Below are 12,059 nucleotides of genomic sequence, written 5' to 3' on the forward strand. Positions count from 1 at the left end.
TTTTTAAATACCAAGAATGAATACATTTTGCTTGTCCCTTACGCTCCAATCCAAAAGGTTCCTGTGGGGTTTACATCAGGCCAGGTGGTGTTTTATGACAAACCATGTTCCAACCCATAGAGTTAATGGAATTAGCCTGGGAAAGGTTTTAGTATGCTTTTAAGTCTCTGGTTTAAAAATACTTACTTTTAGCAGGGAGTAAACTGGAGTTGCCTGTTTTTTTAGGAGTACTTTATTACTATTACCCTCAGTCCTAATCACTTGCCCTTCCATACTTTGCTGCATCTTTGTGCTAACATTAAATGAACATAAAACCCCACTTGGAAGCACAGAATAATAGTATTTTGCTTTCTGGATCCTACTCTGGATGAAGTTCCTGCACTCCCAAGTATCTAATACCAGCAACACTGAGCCACAGGATGAATGTACCTCACCACAGGTGGAACAAAACTGCACTTTAATTTTGAATACAAAAAGTACTCTCCTGTGGAAGGAGCTTATATAAAGTATTTCTTGGTTCTCTTTTCATGCCATCAAGTCTTTCTTCCACCAACAAAGTAAAGGTCAGAAAAATGGATAGTAAACTGCAGTTATGAATACAAACACTAACTTCATTTGTGTGATTTCCCCTTTTGCAGAAACCTCTACCCACAAAGTCAAAATTGAGGCCAAAATTTCTCAGAAAAGAGCAACTATCTTAAGTCTTGGCCCATTGTTCATCTCTTTTCCAGGCCAAGCAATTCTTTGCTACTGAATTATTTACTGAGGAGGAGAATCAGCTTTATTCATCAGAGGAGCATTAGAATCCAACAGGACTGTGAATACATATTTAAAATGTTTACTAGTGTGTTTGAGGATATTCATTTAAAGCCTTTAGAGACTGGGTTGTTCATTACAACTTCAAATGAGGTTTGCCCTGTTTTTTAACTTTCCAGATGCTTGTCTTGGCTTTTTGTTCTGCCCTGAGTGTGTGGCTTTTTGTTTTGTGCTGAAGGTATCAGAAGCAAAATGTTACATGTGATATGAGGTTACCTTATGCAGACATGGTGTGTGGTATTTTAGGCTTGAATTTATCCTTGTTGGATGATGGAAGGTGGGGGGAATTCCACAGAATTACACTGAGGGGGAAGGAAATTCCAATTCTCCTTCTGTTTAAGGCTGCAGTGTCATGGTTGCAATGGCTTTGGAATATTATCCTACTATGCCTGAGAAGAATTTAACAGCACTACACTGGATGCCTTGCTCATCAAATCACTCTTGTGGATATTCCTGGTGCAATCAGAGATAAACAGTGCTAATGCTTCCTCATAGCTATTAGAATTTCAAAATCTTACACTGCAAACAGATCTTTCACATTTCCTCAAGATTTTCAGGGTCTTCTTTTGGATTACTTCTCAGAATGGAATACAATGAAATATTTATTAAGCTTTCTGGAGAAGCTCTGGAGGCAGGATTTATTAATAGTGAAAATTCATTACTGATGCTGTTGATCTCAACTGATAAGAAGTTTTATGCCTCTGTATGTTATATATTTACTTTTTAAAAGATGACATAACTTCCAACTGCTCACTATCAAAAACCCTTCTCTGGCTCCTGAGCTGGCAGAAGACTGAATCCTCTGTGTCTAGGGTTAACAGCTGAATCTCCTGACCTGTACCCATAAACTCAGCTCTGCTTATATCAGCTAAGGCAAAACAATTTATGCAGTCTGCTATTCACATATTTCTCTCAAGGCTGCTTCTGATTGTCTGGATCTGACTTCTCTTTTGATGTCTTGCATCTTAATACCAATGCTTCACAGAAGTATCTCCATTCCCTCTGCCTATGCCTCTGCCATTTAGTTCCCTATGTCCCAGTACAGCAGTCCATGATCCAGCACTTCCAGTGGTGCATGGTATGACTGAGATTAGGGGTATTACAATTTTACTGGGGTGGAAATAGATGGGTTTTGTTATTGCTATGATGGTGGGCAGAGCTTCTCTTCCAGGAAAACTAGATCCCTTTCAGAGCCTTTCTGAACTGCTAACCTTAATTTTACATTCTTACCATGCATTTGAAGCACCTGTGGCTAAAGAAACACTTTCAGAGATTAGGTGGTGCAAAGCTAACCCTTCATGGAGGTCAGAAACTCTTTAAGTATCATCTTGAAGACTCCAGACTATGGGGCTCAGGTCTCACCATGATGTGGTAGGGATTAAGGCATTTGTGTGAAACATTCTCTGTATAAAGGGATAACACAGTCCTCAAACACGTTGATGTTAAATCCTTTGTTTTACATTGGCAATCCTAAGTATATCATTGCATTTCAGTGTGAATTGCTTGTTGCATTTAAGTACAGTAAGTAAATCCCACATAAAACTGACTGTTCTGAGTGCAAAGCATTTTAAGTCAATATTTCCAAAACAGCAACTCCCAGTGCTCCATCAACAGCGTGATCTGAACAGGCTTTGCCTTCCTGTAACCTGCAGAGGATGAGAGAGTGGGCAGAGACCTGATCCTTCTCAAATCCACCTGTCTCATCTGGAAGAGAGAAAAAAAGCATAATGTGTAATAATATTACAGGGGTACAAGCCAAAGCTTGGTCTTCCCTTCTGGTTTCTTTTCCAGATAATTCCAATAAATAAATCAGTTGTCTTCTTGTCCCTAAATTGCCTTCAAAATACATTTTCTTCTATTGAGAGGCACAGAACCCTTTTAGAAAGCAATGCCAGCAAACCATATGCTGCCTGGTTTTCATTAAAGATACACTCTGATGAAACCCCTCACCTTAAACCAAACCTTTTCTGTTCTGGGTGGGCTGAAGTCCGTACTTGTTGATTGCAGTCGGTAAAACACAACCCACTGTGACGTGATCAGATCCTAGCACATAAAATCTCACTGTCTAGTTAGTGATGGGAAATTACTTGCTAAAAGGAAATGTTCTGTTGTGCCCCCAAATGAATAATGGGTTATGGGCAAACCCATAGAAAATTTCTTTGAGAAGGACCTTGTTAGAGTGGCTGAACTGTCAGTAAGGAGAATGATAGTGGGGTTTGTTACCTATATGGACTACTTCTATTCCAGCTCCTTGTTCAGTCTTGATGTTTGCTAGTTTGCTACCTTGTGGGCCTGATATTTTTGGGCCTTAGAGATTGTAGCCTGCTGGTATCTGCGTACTCCTTTCCCAAGGGAAAAGTTTCTTAGGAAAGCTTCTTCCCAAAACAATCTTCGCAAAACAACTCTCCTTTCCCAAAAGGATCTTCTCCAGGTGGTGTTTGCCTTTCTGGTTCTCAGACAGAGTTGAATTTGGGTCTCCCACGAGGTAGGCAGGGACTGTAGCTACTACACTACTGGGGAAGGTCATCTTGGGAAAGGATAGCTGTTTTGCTAGATTGCTTTGGGAAGAAGATTTCCTAAGAAACTTTTCCCTTGGGAAAGGAGTACACAGCTACCAGCAGGCTACAATCTGTAAGGCCAAAAATATCAGACCCACACTAGCTGTCTAACATTAAATTATTTTATCTGAGAACAATAGGTTTAGCTGGAATCCAGAGGCCTCTGTGCTCCTCCTCTGCTGTGGTGAGGGGATAAGGCATCCCTTAGTAATTACCTTTGAAATTGCAAAAGACCAAAGCCCTTCCCTCTCATTAGTGTCCAGATCTGTTTTGACTCTTTTTTCTCACTTTGTCTAGATTTAATTAGAATTTTAAATAAAATGTAGATTTATGGCTGTGATAATCATCCAGGAATAATTTCTGAACCTCGCCATGAGTTTTGGTCTCCTCATTGAGGCGCAGCTTATTCCAAACCTCTGCAGTATGCCTCCTCTTCCTCGGGGAAACAAGAACCTCCCAGAATGTTTCCACGCCAAGTGTGAGCAGCAGCCAGAACGAGAGCTGCGTTAAGTGCACGGCGAGGAGAAACTCCCCTCCTTGGCAGTGTAATAAATGCCAAGCAATTCCAAATTAATAGATGATTTTATTAATTTTAGAAAATCAATGAACAGAATTTCAGGTAAGCCAACAATCAAAGAATCGGTGTCAAGTCCCAGGATCAGCACTGGGTGAACCTTAGCTGTGGCCTCTATCGCACTGTAGCCTCCCCTGTTCACACTTTCAGTTCTGTGAGTCCAGTTCATATACAGTTTCTTTAGCGGGACAGAGCATTACTTCATGCTTTTTTTGTCCCTTCAGTTTTCCTTCATATTCATGGAGATTGATCCTTGCCGTTCGGTTGGTTGAATCAGTTTTCCTTCATATTTATGGTGATTCATGCTCGCTGTGGTCAGTTGAATAGCTCCTCAGTGGGGAAATGAATATTGGATACGACTTCTGGGTGTGTCATTCACAGTCCCATCTCTGGAGAGGACCCATCTTCCTCGGACCTTCTCTCCTTTTCTCTTGTAAATTCGGTCATCCCCCATTCCCAGCAAGGGTCGTTCTCCGATTCCCGAATCTGTACACCCCCAGTCTCGTATGATTTTACCATTTATTTCAAAGGGCACAACTTGCTTTATGTTATACATACATTATAAACACGAGTTATCCCACACCATTTGTCACAGCAGGCTGTTCCCAGCCCGGAGCCGTCCTCATCGGCGGTGCCGGGCGCTGCCAGCCCGGCGCGGATCGGCCGCCCACAAGGAGCCGGCGCTGCGGAGCTGCTCTGCTGCCTCTTGAGCTGACAGGAGACAAGTTATTACCATATAAATGAGATAAGGCCTTAGGTAATTGCACACTGAAAGTAAAACTCAACTGGACTGCTCGTGGCTGGAAATTTTAAGTGTACCTTTCTACCTCCAATTTTTAAAAATATTTTCTAAGAGTCTTTTTTTCTTTTCACCCAATAGCATTATCTATGAAATGAGCCCTTATGTTATCCAGTTGTAACTATTTTGGACCTGGAACTTTTTTGATGCCTTGCCTTTCTTCTCTACTGGCTATCATGAAACCTCTATGAAAAGGTAATAAAATTGCTTTGAGGAGAATATGAATGTGAATCCCTTTGACCAAAATAATCTAGTACAGTCACGTTATTCCTTTTTCTCTAAGAAAAAGTAAAAGAAAATGTCTTTGGCTGAGACCTTCTCTGTTCCTACTTGGTCTGGCCATGCCAGAGGTTGGGTGGCTCTATTTAGGAGATACTTTTGGCTCTGGGTTAGTATCTTTATTTTCTGTTCCCAGGCATCTGAATACAGTGTGGAGTAACTGAGTAACAAGTGATCTTCTGCTACATTAATCTCTGCCTTAATCCTCTCCCTCCTGAGTAGAGCATAAAAACCCACGGAGAGAAGGAAGTATTCATATGTGTCTCACCAAGGTGTGGCATAATCTTAAGGATCCCTTTTAGTAGCCAAAAGTGTTTTTTCAATTCTCAGTCATCAAACAGCCTTTGTTGGAAGGGAGAAACAGCTGGAGAGAAAGCCAAGCAAACAGCACCAAAAGTCTCTTTTGTTGTTCAGATTTACAGGCCAAGATCAGGCCTTGCACACTTGCTTTGGATAAAATCCAGTCTTTCATAGAAGTCTTGGATGGCCACTGTGTGCTTACACCCAGGAAACGTGCCTGGAGCAGGGCAGAGGGCTTGTGCTGGGTGAACTGGTGGAGGCTCAACCAGTGAGCCAAAGGACACGTGCCAGCAGCACTCAGGAGTGAAGTCTTTGTCTGTGCTAATAACAGTGGGAGGCCTGTGTGCCCCACAGGTACACAGAACATCCAAAGGGACACAGGCTTGCATCTTCTGTCTCTGCTGGAGTGAGCATGTTCTGGCTGAAGGCAGGCACAGAAGGGCTCTTCTGCTCACCACACCTGTGGTCCTGCTGCTGGGGGCAACTGCTATTCCTCTTGCCAAATCATTCTTGTCTGGAAGATCATTATTGAAAATTTTTCCTCCCATTTCCACAATGGTGGCTTTGTTCCTGAATTTGTGCCCTTGGGTAATTTGAAGACTTCCCATTTTCAGCCTTAAGACTTTCATGGGCAGTTAATAACCCTTTGACTAAATCAGGTAGATGACACAAAATCATAGCTACAAAATTCTTTATACTATTAACATTAAAAAATTCTATGTACTGAATAATTATTCAGTTGAGATATTGAATATTGAAAGTAAATACCAATGTAAGCTCAGTCTGAATGCTAGTCCATCTTGAGATATAATACAGAACTTTTCCAGAAGATTGCCTGAACTGAGTCTTTCTTTAAATACCATCTTTCTTGATTTCTAATGCTACTGGTTCAAAATTGCTGCTTGTTCTTGCTATCCAATTTCACAACAACCCTTCAGTCTGATGCCTTTCCTGCACCAAGGGGATTCCTAGGGGATGCATTTACTTTTTTTTTTTGCAGAACAACTAGAGAAATAACAACCCCAAAGAAAAAAGGTAATTCTACAGTTTGGTCACCTAAGGTACCTACAGTATTACAAAGTTTAATACAATAGATCTTTAAACTTGAAGAAGTGATGTTTGAAAGACGGATGAGATGTTTCAAAGAAAAGTGGCTCCATGTGATGAATAAGGAATGTGTTCCTTTGGAACACAGTGTGGCTTGAAACATATAGCTCTCCCAACATCTGAATCATCCTCTGGGTGTGATGATATCCAGAGGATATTGAAACACAGACAGAAAGAAGAAAAGTCAAACAATAGAGGCAGAATGAAAGAAAAATGAACACTAAGATTAATATTTCAGCAGTCTATTTAAAACCATGTTATTACAGTGCTTGAGGCATTAAATTTGCTGGTCTGACTAGTGTGGGAAATCATTTTATTTTAAACACTGTACAGTCTTGGAGAACTTGCAGAAGTTTTCAACCAAAGTAATGCATTATGCATCTGAATTGGACAGAAAAAAAGTGTAAATCCTACATAAAAGAAAAATTGATGGAAGCATAAAAATGCCTGGAATTTAAAAATAAATTATGAAGAGCATTCAAGGAGATTAAATCATGTAAAGAAAGAACAGTGGAGACAAAGCAAACTTTACAAAAAAAACCAACTGGGAATTTCATAACAAGATTGCTCAAAGATGTTTAGGATACACTTTTCCCACTGGCTAAAGTTAATCCACAAAACAAAAGCTAAATCATTTACTTTCAGGAAACCAGAAACAGGGCCAGTGACTTGGTAATTCCAGTCCTCAGTGTTACTGATTAACAGCAAGGTACACATCTTGGCTTCCAAAGAGGACTGTGAATGCTGATGTCCTCTGCTCTGATTGCCTGCTGTGGTAAAGAAGAGGCTGCTGGAGGGCTGAGCTGCAGTTTGCCACACATCCCAGCAGAAAGAGATTCCTTAGCTTTCTCATTCCCAAGGTGAGAGGACATAGGAGTGGCAATTACTGAAATGCATGCTGATTCACCTTTTTCAAAATGCCTATTTATATTACAGTGAGGGTGGGGGCAGAGATCCGATGTATTCATCAAACATGGGATATAAATGGTATTAGAAACCTCCTCCTGCAGGTACTACAAACTGATTCTTAGTGCTGAGCAAGAAGGAGCTTATCTCCATCTTCTTTAAGATTTGGTGTTTGCGAACAGTATGATTTCACTTCTCAAGGCTCCTTTAGATGTTGTGTGATTAAGTGTAGTCCATTATGGTTTATTATGTGACTCCACAACAGAAACCCTTTGTTCCTTCCCTTTTCCCTTGCTCCTTCTCTTTCCCCAAACTGCCAAGGGAAGCTGTTGCCTGGGTTCTGTGTGTCTGGGCAAGCTTTCTCAAGGAGAGCTGGAAACAGAGTCATAGTCTCGGCTGTGATGTGCTGTAATGAGGTGTTTTCAGGTTTTCCAATTGCCACTTCTGTTCCTTTGCTGGCCAGATGGCCCATTTGAAACCATCTCATCCGAGTTATAGCTCCTTGCTGTCAGCACTTGCTTTCTGCCTGAACTTCCAAATACAGCCCTAGAGTGATATCCAACCTTTAATTTTTGAACACAATATAGTTATTATTCACCTTGCAGTTTGTTCTCTGATGCAGGATTTTTTTTTTTACAGTGTCTGAGTATTTTTTGAGCCTTCCTTAAGGAATTCTTCAAAGCATTTTCCTTATCTTTAAAATTTTTTTAGTTTCTTTTTCAGAGAACTTTGTTTCACAACTTTGTTAAGATCTGATTGTGGAACAAAACATTAGCAGTCATAACCACTGTGGTACTGAAGCCTTTGTAGCCTAATTAAAAGTAAGCTCAAACTGGAGACAGTTTGGGTTGAACACCCCTGTGCTCACTTTTCTTACTTCATTAATGAGTGCCCAAAGTGTCTCTCTGAACAGGACTTGCCTCAGTGCCATGGTGGATCAGGTTGTCCCGTGTTTGGTCAGCTCACATAAAGCCAAATGGGGTTTGCAATCATGATGGGCTGGCTTGTGACTGGGGCAAGCTCTCCTCCCTGATCAATCCCTTCTGCCTCAGCCACGGGGGAGCTCTGTCCCTCCCCATGTACCTGAGTCTCCTCTTGGGAGGAGAAGCAATGCTTGCAAGGAGAGTTAGAGGTTCTACCACTTAAGGGTAGAACATGGAGAAGGCTTGACCCTGGAGACCAGGAGAGTAGGGTAAACCCAGCTCATGCTGAAGTTATGGCTTAAGTTCAGTAATCAGTATTTTCCATGTGCTTAATGTCTTTTGTTAGAGTAGAACAAAACAAATGCTTTGTTCTATTGAAATTAACAAAACAATGCAAATACACTGGTATTTGGATTACATCAATGCCTAATTGTGGAAACCCCAGTCAGTTTGTTCCACTTTGTTCTCTGACTTAGAGATTCTATTTCCTTTCATGAAACTAAATTCTACATTTCATTCAAGGAAAGGAAATCTTGAGATTTCAATGAGTATCGATTTGGCAAGGTTTGGTCCATTTCACTGCCAAAAAAGAACTGCCCAAAGATTGCTCCCTCCACACCTTTCTGCTCGGCACCACCCATGTGCTGGGCACCTCAGCAAAAAGCTGCTTTTGCTGCTCCACATAGGGTTAGGCTTGAAAAAATCACAAAGCCCAGAGCTCCAGGGACACTGCAGCTACGAAAGGCATGCCAAGGGGAAAACGGCACTGCCCCAACATTGCTCCCTCCACATCTTTCTGCCTGGCACTACCCATGTGTCAGCAAAAGGCTGCAGTGTTCTCAGATCTCCCTTTCATGTCTTTAGCCATCTTTTTAGTCTAACTTGTGCTCTTTGCTTTAATGATCCAAAGACTTGGGACAATGTGTATATCTGGAATGGACCAGCATGTGGCTTTTGACTATTCCTCTGATGTATTGTTACCTGCAGAAATTGCAGCAAGGATTATGACATAAGAGAACTGTAGAGCGTGAGAGGTTAGAGGTAATCTTGGCACTTGCAAAGAAACCTACATTTCAGTTTAAACTGAGCCAAGAATCCCCTTTTGCTGGCCCTTATGCAACCTCTGTTTTCACCTGAAGAGCTCCAGATCTAAAAATAACAGAGAGGAGAATGTCAGTGTGGGATTACATAGTGACTTCAATATTAAAAATATATCCAGGGTGATTTTGAGCTTCTCTGAAAATGCCTGCCATGTACCATCTTAAATGCCTATTTACCCTTTTGCAAGTTGGAATTTCTCCTGTGGTAGATCATTGGGCTGAATACCCAGGGGCCTGGGTTAAAGCTTAAACAGGAAAGACATCAAACAATGAAAATGCCAAAACAGGTTTGCCGAGTGGAAAGTTGTTATCTCTGCATGTATGGGCTTGTAAGGTTTTACAGTGCCAGTAATAGATGGTCCATCTCAAGTGCTTATCAATATGTCTTTTTGAAGACATAAATGCCCATGGGTTTAGCATTTGGAACCTGGGTCTCTAATCCTCTTCTGGGAGGTTTATATTGCAACCCTGAATATTTTCTGTGCTATGTTCACTTCAGTGTTTCAGGGCAGAAAATCATCCAGGATACTTCTTCCCTATTTTATGAACTTCTTTGCCTTCAGGTGTTGATAATTTATAAAAGGAGGTTTGAGTAGAACTTGTGAAAAAATGGTAAATGTTTTGCTAGACATTGTAGAGCTAGACTGTTCCAAATCCCAAACATAATTTGTTACAGGGAACAAGTACGTATCACGTATGTTTACAGTAGGATTAAATCTAAAACAAATGCACTGAAATTAGATAACATAAAAGTAATGAAAAGGTTTTCATTCTCAAAATTCTACAAATATATATGATGTTTATATTGCAGCTCTGTATTTTAGCAAATAAGAAAAAGCTTGTGGAATATTTGGATCATGAAAGACTAAAAAATACTAGGTAACTATAACTTTATGTATCAATAAATACTTATGCTTTTAAGAGACCTTGAGAGCTATTGTTGATTATGAAAACATCAGTTGCTGCCCAGAAGAACAATATTGGAAACACTGATTCAGTAAAATGTTCAACATAAACCCCTCAGAGTAATAAACAATGTAATAAAAACTGCCAGTGCCATAATTGTTTAAAAGGTGCCTTCGAACCTGAAGCTGAGACCATATAGTTAGAATAATGACTGAAGATGTGAGAAATTTATGCTGGTTCCTCTGCTTGCCTGTGGATTTTCCATGTGACCAATGGTCTGTCTCTGTGTAGCTCATCTCCCTGAATGCTGGCTCAGAGTTCCAGCTGAAGTGCTGCTTCCTGAGGTTCCCATCTGCCAACCAAGTGTGTGCAGGCTTTTTATTTCACACTTGTACGAGGTTTATACTATCAGCTTCAATTAAAAAGATCAGAGCTTATCTATTTTATATTTTGCATTTGTGACAAATGCACACAGCTTCACTGGCAAACAAGACTTTGTGCAGTACTGAGAGCTTGACTGGGCCCCAAAATGGGGATAATATTCCTTTCTCTTTGTACTGAAGATAGTACCCACATTATACTGGCGACAAGTGTTTTTGGGTGGTTCTGGATAAAGGTTTATTTTCCCACTGAAGTGGTACTTATTCATGCGAAATATTTTCTAGCTTGAGTTCAGCTTGCTGTTAGTCAGTGCTGCGTGCAGCTCACTGGGCTTGTGCCTGTGGCCACATCTCCCTGGCCAGAGGCAAAACACCGTGGTGGCAGCAGGAGAGGCTCTCCCACTGCACGTCCAGCCCCTGCTCTCTGCTGGTGCTGCTGCACACGAGACAGGGCACACTTGTTAGGAAGGTATTGAAGAGGAATTGCTGTGAAAGGGAGACTCAGGATTAAATTACATCTGTACCTGCAGGTGCTGCTGGGGAAAAATATTGCCACTGACAGAGATGTAGCTGGGTTTGATCAGAGGAAAAAGCATTCCAACAACTCAAATGGCCTGTCCTCTTAACTTGTCACAGCTGATTCACCGACTGGCAAAGATGTGTTAAAACATTTGGTATATTCTTTCTCCAGCTGTGGATGCTATCTTAAAAAAATTAAAATCCTCTTCCTCTCAACATTTTCCCCAAAGAGTTACTGCCATTAAAATTTCCATGGCATTTGCAATAACTAAAAATAATGTAGGAGTTCACTTACATATATCATAAATTAATTTGTGGCCAGTGCGAATCAGCTAAGCAGATTCTGTTGTGCAAGAATAATAATATGAACAAAAGTTTTAAATTTCCTCTTCAGGACCTTGTGGATGTAGATTAAGGCTGTGTTGATTCTTTGACTTTTTTTGTGTATTTCTGACTCATTGTCACTTCAAGCTGTCTGATAGAAATGCAAATCTTGGCACCTGTTAAACATAAGCAGCAGCAAACTGGATTTCTGTCAAAATAAACAGTCCAATGGTTCCTCCTGATAACCTCTGCTGAGGCAGACATGGCAATGGTAAGAAGGCTTCCACCAGCTGTACAAGCATCCCATGAGAGGGAGAGAGCTCAGGCAAAATTACTGACCTCAGCAACCACAGATTTATCAGTTTCTGGTCATATCATATATGAGAGTGAAGTAGCAGGCTGCTTTAGGCTTGCCTAGTAGGGGGATGCATTTTGAGAGCCCGTACACAGGACACCTTCCAGATCCTCACTCTGATGTGAGAGTTTTGCTGGTGGGCCTCACTGCAGGGGCTGGGTTTGTTACTTTCTCCCTCCATTTGGACAGCATGCTGTCTTCCTGTCACATGTG

General features: G+C 41.0%; 1 protein-coding gene across 3 annotated transcripts in view; it reads left to right on the top strand.

Annotated features, from left to right (window-relative positions):
- Positions 1–12,059, top strand: part of TUNAR (TCL1 upstream neural differentiation-associated RNA) — a 168,841-nt gene that overhangs the window by 25,189 nt on the left and 131,593 nt on the right. Inside the window, exon 1 of one of the 3 annotated variants that reach the window (XM_063399302.1) lies at positions 7,135–7,293. The exons of the other annotated variants lie outside the window; for them this stretch is intronic. The gene's annotated coding sequence lies outside the window, so the exon portion shown is untranslated. Of the gene's footprint in view, positions 1–7,134; positions 7,294–12,059 lie in introns of those variants that run through there. 3 annotated transcript variants of the gene reach the window in all.

This window comes from Prinia subflava, chromosome 5 (genome assembly GCF_021018805.1).
Source record: "Prinia subflava isolate CZ2003 ecotype Zambia chromosome 5, Cam_Psub_1.2, whole genome shotgun sequence".
Classification (NCBI taxonomy): Eukaryota; Metazoa; Chordata; class Aves; order Passeriformes; family Cisticolidae; genus Prinia; species Prinia subflava.